The 12,707-nt window shown below is 35.3% G+C and overlaps 1 long non-coding RNA gene across 1 annotated transcript; it reads left to right on the top strand.

Moving 5' to 3' along the window:
- The first annotated feature begins 400 nt into the window (after positions 1-400).
- On the top strand, positions 401-1,820 carry LOC127837889 (uncharacterized). The gene is made up of 3 exons (XR_008029517.1): positions 401-505; positions 1,209-1,298; positions 1,724-1,820. It is a non-coding gene; the product is annotated as an uncharacterized LOC127837889 (long non-coding RNA).
- The last annotated feature ends 10,887 nt before the right edge of the window (positions 1,821-12,707 follow it).

The following is a 12,707-nucleotide window of genomic DNA, read 5'->3' as shown; positions in this document are numbered from 1 at the left end:
CATACAGTGCTGTGTGTTAAGCTTACCACGAGAGTTTGCATTAAACAGCATTCTATACATTTTGTTTGTTATTGCATTAATGATGACATTTTATCAACAATGAAAGGTAGTTCATGCATTGTTTAATGATCTTTGTTTCAGTTGCTTAGTGCAGCTGAAATATAGAAACAAATATCGACAAGCATGGTCAACCGTTTTTAAAAAATTACGCACTAAACTTACCAACTCAACATTAAGTGTAATACATTTAGTTTAATCCGGATTGAAGAAATTTCCAATCCTCTTTTTGTTTGTTTTGACAATTATGTTATGGTAATACTTCGTTAAAAAGATGAGCTTTGTTCCAAAGTTTTAATGCTGCATTTTTCCGACTGATGACCCAGTTTTAATATAGAATAAGCCTTAACAAGGAACAGGCCAAATGAAGATAGCTATACTATGTATAACAACAATCCAGTTTATAAAATGCCAAGCTCAGGATTGTTTGTGGTTCTTGTGCTGTTAAGTAAGTATCGAAATACATATAATACAACAAAAATCTGATTAATTATTTAATCATTGTAACGTGCCACATACGCATTAACTTTACTTTTTTAAGCACAACAGATTTATTGTTTATTGTTTAGCAACAATATTGCTTATTGAAAACCACACGTTTCATTCGAAAAAAAGTACCTGCTTGTTGACCATGTTTTGAACAGAGAACGACAAGATCACTTCTATACCTGATAGTATCAAAAGGCCACACATGATGCCATGTTAATGTTAAAGTTCAACATTACGTGTGGTTAACCTATTTTAATTAATTGCGAGTCATGGCTGGCCTTATTGTCATGGATGAAAGATATATTGTTGAATACGTGATGATTTATTTCATATTACACATTGGTTTGTCCAAAGCATGAATGTAATTCAAGTTGTATTTCAGGACGCTCTTTTGATACGTTAACGGATCGGTGAAGAAGACTCCAAATATATGTTAATTGCATGGTACTATAAAACGTTATAAAGTTGAAACAATGTATACAATGCGGTGATAATGTTTTCTTGCATGTATTATATGTAGCAAAGGGGATATTTTTTGTTTCTGCTTATAAAACTGTAAACTAAACGCCGCAACTATTAAAGTTGTAGACAGTTTTTGGATTTTTTATGGTATATCGTGATCATCATAGTTTGCATATGTATGAATGTCCTACTTGTGTTAGGCAGCGCAGTAACAGGGTGCAGAGTGAACAGAGCAACTGGTGCACTGGAATTGGAACTGCTGGTAGTGGTCGATTACATACATTTAACAAGTAAGTATCTTACTTAGCAACGTTACTCACCTAGGATAGAGAAATATTATGATACCTTCGGATCCTTACAAATGCGGCCAACCGACGTAAATTTATTTTAATATCATACATGTTTTGATATGTGATTTACTTATAAATAAGAATATAAACATATGTAAACAAGGCATGCTGTATGCTAAAAGTAAGTTTTTATTACTCACAATGTTAGCAAAATGGTATATTATATGTGAGATTTCAGCGGCAGTTAGTTTAATTTAATTTCAAATGTTGGCATAGTAAAACTATGCTTAGTGAATTGCATTCTTTTTTAAAAGCTTGAACATATTAAGAAATTCGTTAAACAGCCATGTTGATGTTGTTGTTGATGTTATTTGAAACATAGTAAAAACAATGTTAGAGCTCAGTTAATGTATTGTGTTTTTAAGGTGGTATCAACTGACCTCCACCCAGTCCTCACAAGCTACCCGGGTCAGCCAGGCTACTCAAGCAGTGAAAGAGTATATCTCCACTTTAGTTCAATCGGTAACACGCTTTTGCAGCATAAATGCGTACTTACGGATGTAATCTACGGAACACCATGAAAACTTAACATCTTGTATCAATGTTAAAATGGTTATAAAAAAATCCAATAACGGAATATTGAACCACAGTTAAACAAATATACCTCCAGTGGAAGTTTATATTTATATCCCTTTGAATACTATTTATAAGAATGGTATATTGGCTATAAAATATGATGAATCAAACATGCATGTCTAATTATTCCATCCGCATTTACAATGACTGAGAAAGAAAGAGGTATACGATCGTACGGTATCTTGAATTTCTGTAAAATACAACGTGATACTGTTTTTATGAAATAACTTAAAACGGCCACCGGAAAAACTTTGCGAAACCGAAATTTCGCAAACTTAAGTACCCTTTTTCTTAAAGATTTGCTACTTTGAGACATAGTATGCGATAAAAGTCTTATCGTTGATTAATAATTGGTTATTTTCACTCAAAAAACGCGTTTTCTTCACTATGAAATTTATAAGCAAAGTTGGGGTGCCCATGGGATTTTTGCATTTTCCCATGGGATTTTTGATTTTCCCATGGGATTTTTTATCCCATGGGATTTTTTTTCTCCCATAATTTGCAAATGGGAGAAAAATCCCATGGGATTTTGAACATTTTAAAAAACGTGTTTTATTTGCGTTTGCAAGTATTTTAACGTTATTTAAGGACTGTATATTGGTTTTATGCCAATTATATATAAAAATATTTAGTAATAAAAAAATCCCATTTTAAAATGGGAGAAAAAAATCCCATGGGATTTTTTTCTTATTTTGGGAGATTTATTCATGAAACTTTCAGAAACATCATATTTTATGAAATGATGAACAACTACGATATTTTAATGCGTTTAGTCGTGTTTAAAAAAAAATAAAAAATCCCATGGGATTTTTAAATCCCATGGGATTTTTAAATCCCATGGGATTTTAAATCCCATGGGATTTTTTCTCCCATGGGATTTTTTTCTCCCATGGGATTTTTCAGTTTCGTAAGCCGAATAAGTTTCTTAATGCGAAAAACAACAATAAAGGAAATAATAATTATAATTTTGAATAATAAATAACATGAATATTTTTAAAATGAGTTACAATTAAAGGTTTATGCTAGTAGAACTTATCATTTCTTGTTCGAGCAGATGGTTGAGTCCAATTGGTGAGTATGCCAGCTTAGAACCAGTATAAATGCATCGCAGACAGACAACGCTGTCATACTGTACACACCGCTGAGTAACAATCTTTATTGCATTTCATTTTGCAACAGAAAATGAACTCCGTAGTATAATTGATCTTATATATGCCCTCTGCTTTTGAAAGCGTGCAACACATTAACATAACAATAAATCCATGCCAAAAACTATGTGCAAATTCCATTCAAAGCTATATACACGTTATAAAGGTCAGATGACCCGCGTCATGCGAAAATGGGTCTTATGTCATATGCGGCCGAAGTTGGTCCATCCTAGCTTGTCCAACCGCGCAGTCTGGTCAGGTACTACGCTGACTGATATATAAAGTCAAGCCATGATTCGTGGTCTCATATCCAAACTCGGTAGCTCCTGTGCGAAACTTTCACCGGAAACGCCGGCACCGAGACGGGCGCTCGAACTTTGCGGATGCGCGTTATATGTTATATATAATAGCGCGATGTGTTTTTTCTTGCCTCAAATTAGTAAGCCCAATCAGCGTTTTATTGTGTTCTTTGCTTCTACTATTAACAAGAACTTCAACTGATACGAACATGAATTTTATTTTAATATGTTTATTTAATGCTCGGAAAACTCATTGTATATTTAGACTACTACTTATAAAACAAAGTCGGGTTTTCAACATCTGTTTTCGGCATAAAAATTGTTATTCCAAACCAGATTTTACGCACTTTACTGTACAAAATACCGTTAGGGCCACCGTGGTTACTCATTAAAATCCAGAGGGCGAGAATGCGAGAACGCGAAAGTACGATGACGACAGTGCGACAATACGATGGCGACAATGCGTTCGTACGATTGCGAAAACGCGCTAGTACGATGACGACAATGCGACAGTGCGACAATACAATGGCGGCAGTGCGATAGTACGGGGGCGACAATGCGATAGTCATATCGTACTGTCGCCGTGGTATCATCGCAATGTCGCCATCGTTCTATCGCATTGTCGCCATCGTATTGTCGCACTGTCGCCATCGCATTTTCGAATTGCCGCCATCATACTATCGCGTTATCGCATTGGCACCATCGTACTATCGCACTGTCGGCTATCGCCATCGTATTGTCGCACTGTCGTCATCGTATTTTCGCACTGTCGTCATCGTATTATCGCACTATCGAACTGTAGTATTGTCGCCATCGTACTATCTCACTGTCGCCATCGTATTGTCGCACTGTCGTCATCGCACTGTCTGATTGTCGTCATCGTATTATCGCGTTCTCGCATTGTCGCCATCGTACTATCGCATTGTCGCCATCGTATTGTCACCCTGTCATCATCGTATTGTCACATTGTCGCCATCGTACTATCGCGTTCTCGCGTTCTCGCCCTCTGGATTTTAATGTGTAACCACGATGGCACTAACGGTATTCCGTAATACTGCTAAAGCACAGTATGATTAGGTCACTCCCAATGCTCAAATCTCTATGTCTATTTTAGTAACAACACATGTCTATGGAAGGATATTTAGGTAAAAGTTACATCATTCGTGGTGAATATTTACATTATGACTGATGCTTATTCTAATTTGCTTTATGACAATTCCAACATGCTTGTTGTCTATTCGTTTATACTTGATGATTGCTGCAACATTACATCATTCATGAATAATATTTACATTATGCGTGATGTTTATTCTAACATGCTTCATGACAGTTCCAACATGCTTGTTCTCTATCGGTTATACTTGATGATTGTTTCAACATGCTTGGTGACTATCCCATGTTTGTGTGTTCATTATTCCTGAAACCAGTCATAATCGGTTTTGCCACTAAGCGTCATTAACAACGGCAGTTAGCAACAGGCAGTAAGCAGAATGCAAGTTACTAAATTATGACATCAGGTGGCGCGCGTTTATTTTCCGTATGTTGAATAAATTACTTTTCGGAAAAAAAGCGAAAACATCCGAATCATTTTGACTAGTAAACTGAATAAGCTGAATTAGTTCCCTTCGTTATATAATCTCCATTAAACTAAATACGTTCATTATTGCCATGAAGACCAGTACGTTTACACAATGAATTGACTGCCGTGAATGTTTTTGATATTTGTAAGATGCAATTGGCACTCAAGAAATTATACATGTATTTTATTCAGAACATAACGGGGCTGATGTGTTGGAATTGTGGCCCTTCCCTAGTCCAAATAATTACAGTAGACGTAATCTACCGATGTGCATTGCATATCGACCTCATATTTATAAAGTAGCCCAAACCCCCATTGCCACAGACCTGTGCGTGAAACTTTCAGATTTCTCTAGTCTATTTACCATGCTATAATTACAATTTCTATAAACACATATTTATCATTTTATGACTATATAATGTCTGTGGTATACAGAGAAACCTGAAAGTTACAAGTACTCGTGTCTAGTACTGTACAACTATTGTACTCCTCGTTGAGAAAACAACTACTTCATCTACATGTATTAAAATATCATAAAACATAATTTTCAATCAAGTTGGAAAAAATCAATAAATAAATGTCATATAAACAGGTTTGTCATGAACGTTGACGTCGCTCTTGGTTACCAGAAAAATTCCCACGCACGGATTTCAACCGTCATTGTTTACAATCAATTAAGTGCATAAGTACTTGAATTTGTATTGTGTTTTTTAAAAGTGTCCAGCTACAGGTGGTTAGCGTGTGGCTATAATACTAGTTAGTGAAAACATATTTTGGAATGATAAGTAATCATATTATAACGAAAAATCAACTTTTCTTAAAAAAAATAAGTTAAATATATATTCAACAAGGTATCCAACTCGAAATCATCCGAAAACGGGATGCATCGTTTTAAACAGCCATTACTTCATCAATTTTGCGATTTTCACGATCTTGGTCTTATTCAACGCAGAAATAAATTTCCTTTCTGGAAATGTATATGTCATGCAATATTTTTACAAATACTGGGTCAACTTTTAAAAAATAACACGATACACAACTCGCGTGACCCAGCTGTGATCGATCAGACAGTATTCATGACTGAAATCTTCACGGGGAAATGGGCATTTTCCCTGCAAAGTTCACGAACCTCGATACCATTATTCAATAAAACGTATGAAAAAAACATTCTTACCGTGCTTGCCGTAGAATTATGCATCAAAACTAACTGTCCAGCGCATTTTCAAACCTTTGTTTACATACATTTCAACGAACTGACATTTTAAACACAAGAGTGATTTCATTGCTCCAATGCGGAGTTGTGTCTTTACAACTGGAGATTTCATTCATAAATACGGTCTGATCGATAACAACTGGGTCAAGCGAATTATGTATAGCTTTATTTCTTAAAATTTGACCCAGCATGTGTAGAAATATAACAATATATATACATTTCCTAAAAGGAAATTCATTTCTGCGTTGAATAAGACCGGGTCATGAAAATCGCTGCAAAATTAATTTAGTAATGGCTGCTCAAAACGATGCACCCCGTTTTCGGATGATTTCGAGTTGGATACCTTGTTATATATAAAACGGTAGTGATTTTTTTTTATATAGAAAATTTGATTTTTCGTTTTAATATGATTATTTATCATTCAAAAAGATGTTTTTACTAATTATTATCATAGCCACACGCTAACCACCTGTGTGTCCAGCACGTGTGCCGGGAGAACAGGGCTTAATGTATTTTTTGTTAAGCTCTATAATATTTATATCCAATCTGTATGAAAAAATGTCGGTGAACATTATTCCGGTGTTAATTTTTGAAAATATTGAGGCATTCGTTAATTATGGATCTAAAACGGAACATTAATCCGCAAAAAAAACACCGGGCATATTGCATATTAGATCGGACACATGAAATTATTTCGAAAGAAAGCAATTAGAGTTTTAAATTCTACATGAGTAAGTCTCGCTGTGCACGATTACGCTCTTACTGCTCGTATATATTTGACTCTTGGCAAATACCTAGTGTTTTATTTTGCTTAATCTAAATTGTGTCATGCATCTATATGTACTTAAAGCAGCATGACCAACAGCTCTTTCATATGTGAAAGAGATTGACACGAAATACCTACCCATCTATAATAAAGTTTATATGCGCACTTCAATATTATAGTTTTAAAGCATTTTATGTGGTGCAATATAAAAGTACTCTAGTAAATTTGAAATTATGTAATCGATTTCCTCTCAACATACATGCAAAGTTCCAGATAACTTTTTCAGCAAAATCTTGGTTTACACTCTATAATAATCCAGCCTTAAAGTCTATTATTAATTCTTTTTTTTTCAGGTAAATATAATTTTTGGCACATCCGCATTTAGGTTTATAGTCTAAGAAGAGCTAATGACAATTGCCGGGTTACAGCAGACTTTTTGCGATAAAAGGACCAGATAATGGAAAACGTTCGGCTTTTCGACTGTTGTAAAGATGGTCTGTTATTCATAATAACGTTAAAGTGCTGTTGATTTCATAATTGTAATGAGGGCCTAGACGAGTGGGAACTCATTTATAAAATGTTTACATTATATGCATTGATATTGAGTTTTACGCATGATCACACATTTTGAATTCTTATTTTATTTTTCCAATGTGTAACCGTACGCACAGAATTTAAGTCTACTTTTTTACTAAATTTAATTCAATTTTTTACGACTTTAAGCGTCTTATCTGGAGCTCTGCATACATGCATTAGTAGCATATATTGAAATATATCCATAGACTTTCTTTGGTTATTGAAGGTAAATTACTGTACAAAAATTATGGTTAGTCATTAACCAAAAAAAAGTTAAGTCTACAAACACGCGGTTAATTTCGGTTCAGTAGCAAATATCTTACAAAGGTGCGCAACTTCTCCTATAACATAAAATTTCCGTTATACGCCGTAAATTTCCGTGGTCCTCCGTAGCATTTCAATGACTGTCAATTGACATCATTGTATCATGCATGATAGTATGTTGCTTTGTGCTTGGGTGAAACTCACATCTTACCATCGCGTTAATTTATTAAACGCATTAATATTTGATTTCATTATGCACTGCGCCTATTGCACAAGTCTCTCTGCACAAACCAACATACACATATGCAGCATGCAATTAACGAACAAGAATGTTGCATCTGTACACATGCATGATACCATTAAGCAGAATGTAAATAGACATTGGACATCAGGCAAGATGTAAGTGTCATCAAGCATGAAAAGGTGTCTACATACTAATTGAAAGTACCATCAAGAATCATGACACAGTCACAAAGAAGGATGTAATTTTTACCTAAATACCCTTCCATATTTGACGGCACTGTGTGTTTGCTTAATTTCACTGAAGAACGTCTACTGGTAAATCTTACAAAAAAAGTGATAAATAAGACTGAGTAGCAATTTTTTTGGCGTTGCTGTTTAACGTCAAATTTGGCCTTTCAACGAACTTCTTAAAAGCCCATTGAATTTTAATGAAGAAGTTTCCCGCTTGTAGGTCCGAATGAATTAAATCAAATTTTGCAATTGGCAATTTGATAGAAATCCCCATAAAACATTGCACATAGCTTTCTGAAATAAACAGGCCACATTGAACGCATTCACGATATCCAACAGCTCTCTTTGCAAAGACCTATCTAGTGTTTCTTGGCCGTGTAAGATCTATAATTAGAACATCGTCACCTAAACATCTACTAATAGAAGAGCATATTTTGAGGAAACAAATTCAATAAGAGTATAAAACGTCCACGATCAATAATGTGTAGTTTGTTAAAGATATCACGGCAGTAAAAACATAGCACTTTAAAGAGACCACAATCTGGTACATTTGGTCAATTTTTGCGTCCGTGGCGGACAATACATTTTTAAAAAGAAAGCGTACAAAAAAGCAAACACAAAGTTCTTCGTAAGCTTGTTTTAATCTTAAAAACACATAATCGACAGTCATTCCAGTCAAATACAATACTAACAGTCAGCACTCTAGAGATCAAAATTGCGGATATAAATATTTAATTCAGGGATATCAAGTGTATCAAGTTCGAATTCCGGAAAAAATAGCCGGTAGTCTGGGGCATTAGGTCCCTTACAGGGATAAAAGGTAAATCCCCGCCCGAGCCGTAGCTAACTGATTTATTGTAGTCTTTCTAGTTGCAATTTCTGGTGAGTACAATGCGGAATATTACGGATATTTGCAACATGTCGAAGATTTTCGGAAAGTAGCGAAGAGGTTTTCGTCAGTTAATATTCATGTCCGTGCCGGCCGCTAACTTATCAGAATCAATAAAAAAGAACCAGGAAAAATCGGTACCGATCGCAAATTTCCGGAATTCCGATAAAGCTTCAACATAATTTGTTCTCAAATGATCGCGTACTCGAACGAATCTGTCCCTACGCCTCCAACTCCCTTTAAATCTCATCGGACGTACATTGATCTCAAAATCTATCCTTGACGACTCAAATCATATTTCCTGAATAGTTTGGCCTATTGACGTCCCTGTAATTATAACAATGGTCTTTTGGATAAACACCGCTAAGTTGTTGCAATATAATAACCGTTTAAAATAGTTACCGGTTTTCATTTAATAAAATGATTAAGTCATATTCGAGATTTCAGCGATTGCCAATATTTTGCTTTTGTTTCTCATAAGCATATGGTGCTTGGTATCTGCTATTGACTCCTATGTAGATTGCAAATATTACATAACCCTTACAGCGGCCGAGCGCAGATATCTGCACTTGGCCGCTAAAAAGAAAAATCTTTGCGCATTAATTTAATTCAAATCTCATTATCATAATCAAAATCATCATCATCGTCGTTGTCGTCACTACTACCACCACCACCATCATCATCATCATCATCATCTTCTTCTTCTTCTTCTTCTTCCTCCTCCTCCTCCTCAACATCATTAACAACAACAGCAACACCAACTTAACATCATCATCAAACAACAATAAACATCGGTAGCATACAATGTGCTTCATCAACCATACATAATTATATGCGTTAAAACACCATAATAGAACAGCATGAATGAAGCTGTCTATTACTCTTTTATATTTCCTATACCAATATTTTTTTTTCGTTAATTGAAGGACTAGTTGAAATCTTCTATAAAAGCCCTCCCACCCCCCCCCCCAAAAAAAAATAAAAAAAAATAAAAAATAATAATAATAACCCTAGCAAGCAACAATAAACATAGGTTAGTTAGTATACACTGTGCTTTAGCAACCATGCATAATGAATGTTTATGACTTCGGACCGTTGTGATCAAATTTAAAAAAGCAAGATGGTATGTATGCGGCACACAACACATAGATAATTATAGTTTTATACCTTAAACGTAGTTCATCAAAATAAAGATAAGTTATTATCTATGTAATACTTAAATTAGGTTTATAATGTATGCATATTTGTCTAAAACTTGTGAAATGTGATTCGTAAGCCGACGACAACATAATCATTCGGACCATTCTCCCCACCTAACAATCGAGATTAAACACCTGTGGAGATCCCGATCTTATCAATGAATAAACCGGTTCAATGATGTCAAGTCAAATAAAACATACTATTACTATCCAAATAAATATCTATCAAAAAATGTAAATTGATATACCTACTTAACTAAAACTAAACTTAAACGATTAGCAAGAAAAATATATAAAGAAGAAGCAGGCAAAGTAGACAAATTAATTGTAACATATGTTTTCTCAGTCTCCCACTGTTGAACAATATAAATAGTATTTATCGCCACCCCAAAAGGGATCTTTATCACACGTTTGGCTCAACTAATATATAATTGTGACAGGACAAACTGTCAACAAATACCTTGTTAATGTTTTATACATAACTCCAATCAAAGGTCAACTTCCAAGGAAACTGCGGCATGTTAAAACTGTTGATTATGACAAAATGTTGTTTAGTACAAATCAGTACAATAGCGTCTGTTATGTGGCCTATACTAATCCAGTTAAATAAAACTTTAATCGCAGAAAAGTTTAGATTCTTTACACCTTTAAAGGGGCCTTTTCACAGATTTTGGCATTTTTTTAACTTATTCATTAAATGCTTTATATTGATAAATGTAAACATTGGATCATAAAAGCTCCAGTAAAAAATCAAGAAAAAAAAAAAAAGGAAATGTACATTGCCCGGAGCAGGGTTCGAACCAGTGACTCCTGGAGTCCTGGCAGAGTCCTGTAGTATAAACGCTTATGCCTACTGAGCTTTTCCGCCGATTACACATTCTCGACGTATTTTATACCTTATATAAGCAATCTTCGTAGTTTCACAAAATTTAACGACAAAAACAGAACTCTCCAAATTATTCAATCGTTTCGCGTTGCAACGCTTTATAATTTTTAGGTTTTAAAATCGTCAAAAGATGCATATAATGGCTATATTAGAGCATGGTAAATGTCCAGTATTACTGTTTCCTCACAAATATCATAACTAAAACGAAAACTTACGAATCTGAAACAACTTTTTTCAATTTTGTCAATTTACCAAAGCGTGAAAAGATCCCTTTAAGAAAATATATATAACAGTTCTTTCCTGTTTTAACAAAATGATACATTTAAAAATAAATTATAAAGCATCGCTAGCAATATTAGAAAGAGAAGTAGAAGGAGAAATATTATCAATAGTAGCAGTAGCAGCAGCAGCAGCAGTAGCAGCAGCAGCAGTAGCAGTAGCAGAATCAGTAGCAGTAGCAGTAGCAGTAGCAGTAGCAGTAGCAGTAGCACTAGCAGTAGAAGTAGCAGTATCAGTAGCCGTATCAGTAGCAGTAACAGTAGCAGCAGCAACAGCAGCAGGAGCAGCAGCAGCAGCAGTAGTAGTAGCACTATCAGAAGCAACAGCAGCAGCGGCAGTGGCAGCGGCAGTGGCAGTGGCAGTAGCAGTGGCAGTAGCAGTAGCACTATCAGTAGCAGCAGCAGCAGCAGCAGCACTGGCAGCGGCAGTGGCAGCGGCAGTGGCAGTGGCCGCGGCAGTGGCAGCGGCAGTGGCAGCGGCAGTGGCAGTGGCAGCGGCAGCGGCAGCAGTAGCAGTAGCAGTAGCAGTAAGAGTAGCCGAAGCAGTAGCAGTAGCGGCTTTTTGCTTTTTTGTTTTAGAAGTGTTTGTCGTATAAGAAGAACGCAAGGAAGACAAATTAAATGTAACATGTGTTATCTTAGTCTCCGTTGTAGTAGTATTTGTTGTATCTACACAGCCATTTTTCAGTCACCTGAGAGACATGTTTTGATAAGAGATTTAATGGTGGACCAATACATCGTGTATTAATATCAGTGTACCCACTGGGACACCACATGGGGCGAGGATTAACAGATAAACTAGGCCTTCAATTAATTATGCGCCTAGAGGCAAACAATACTATAACTTACTGATAATTTTAGGATTGGGATGTGTTTGTATCTTATTTGAAATTAGCTAGCTTAATTCAAAACTAATTATAGCCTCAATATTATCACAAGAACATCATCACATATTCATTGTGCAATATATAATCATATCACCATCACAATATGCCAGAGCGTTAGTATTTATTGTGCATACATATCCTACAGCAACATTTACAAAACTTATTACAAACCAACCGCTCAAGCTTTAATTAAGATTGATTTCAATTTATATTATGACATACATTAAAGATCACTGTCAATTAATTAAAAAATAGCTTGATGCTCCGTTCTCAGCGATTTAAATAAAAGAAACGTTGCGTACACAATAATTGGGG

The sequence above is a fragment of the Dreissena polymorpha genome, chromosome 7 (assembly GCF_020536995.1).
Source record: "Dreissena polymorpha isolate Duluth1 chromosome 7, UMN_Dpol_1.0, whole genome shotgun sequence".
NCBI lineage: Eukaryota > Metazoa > Mollusca > Bivalvia > Myida > Dreissenidae > Dreissena > Dreissena polymorpha.
The sequence above is the reverse complement of the archived record's forward strand: the minus strand, read 5'-3'. Positions and strand labels throughout refer to the sequence as shown.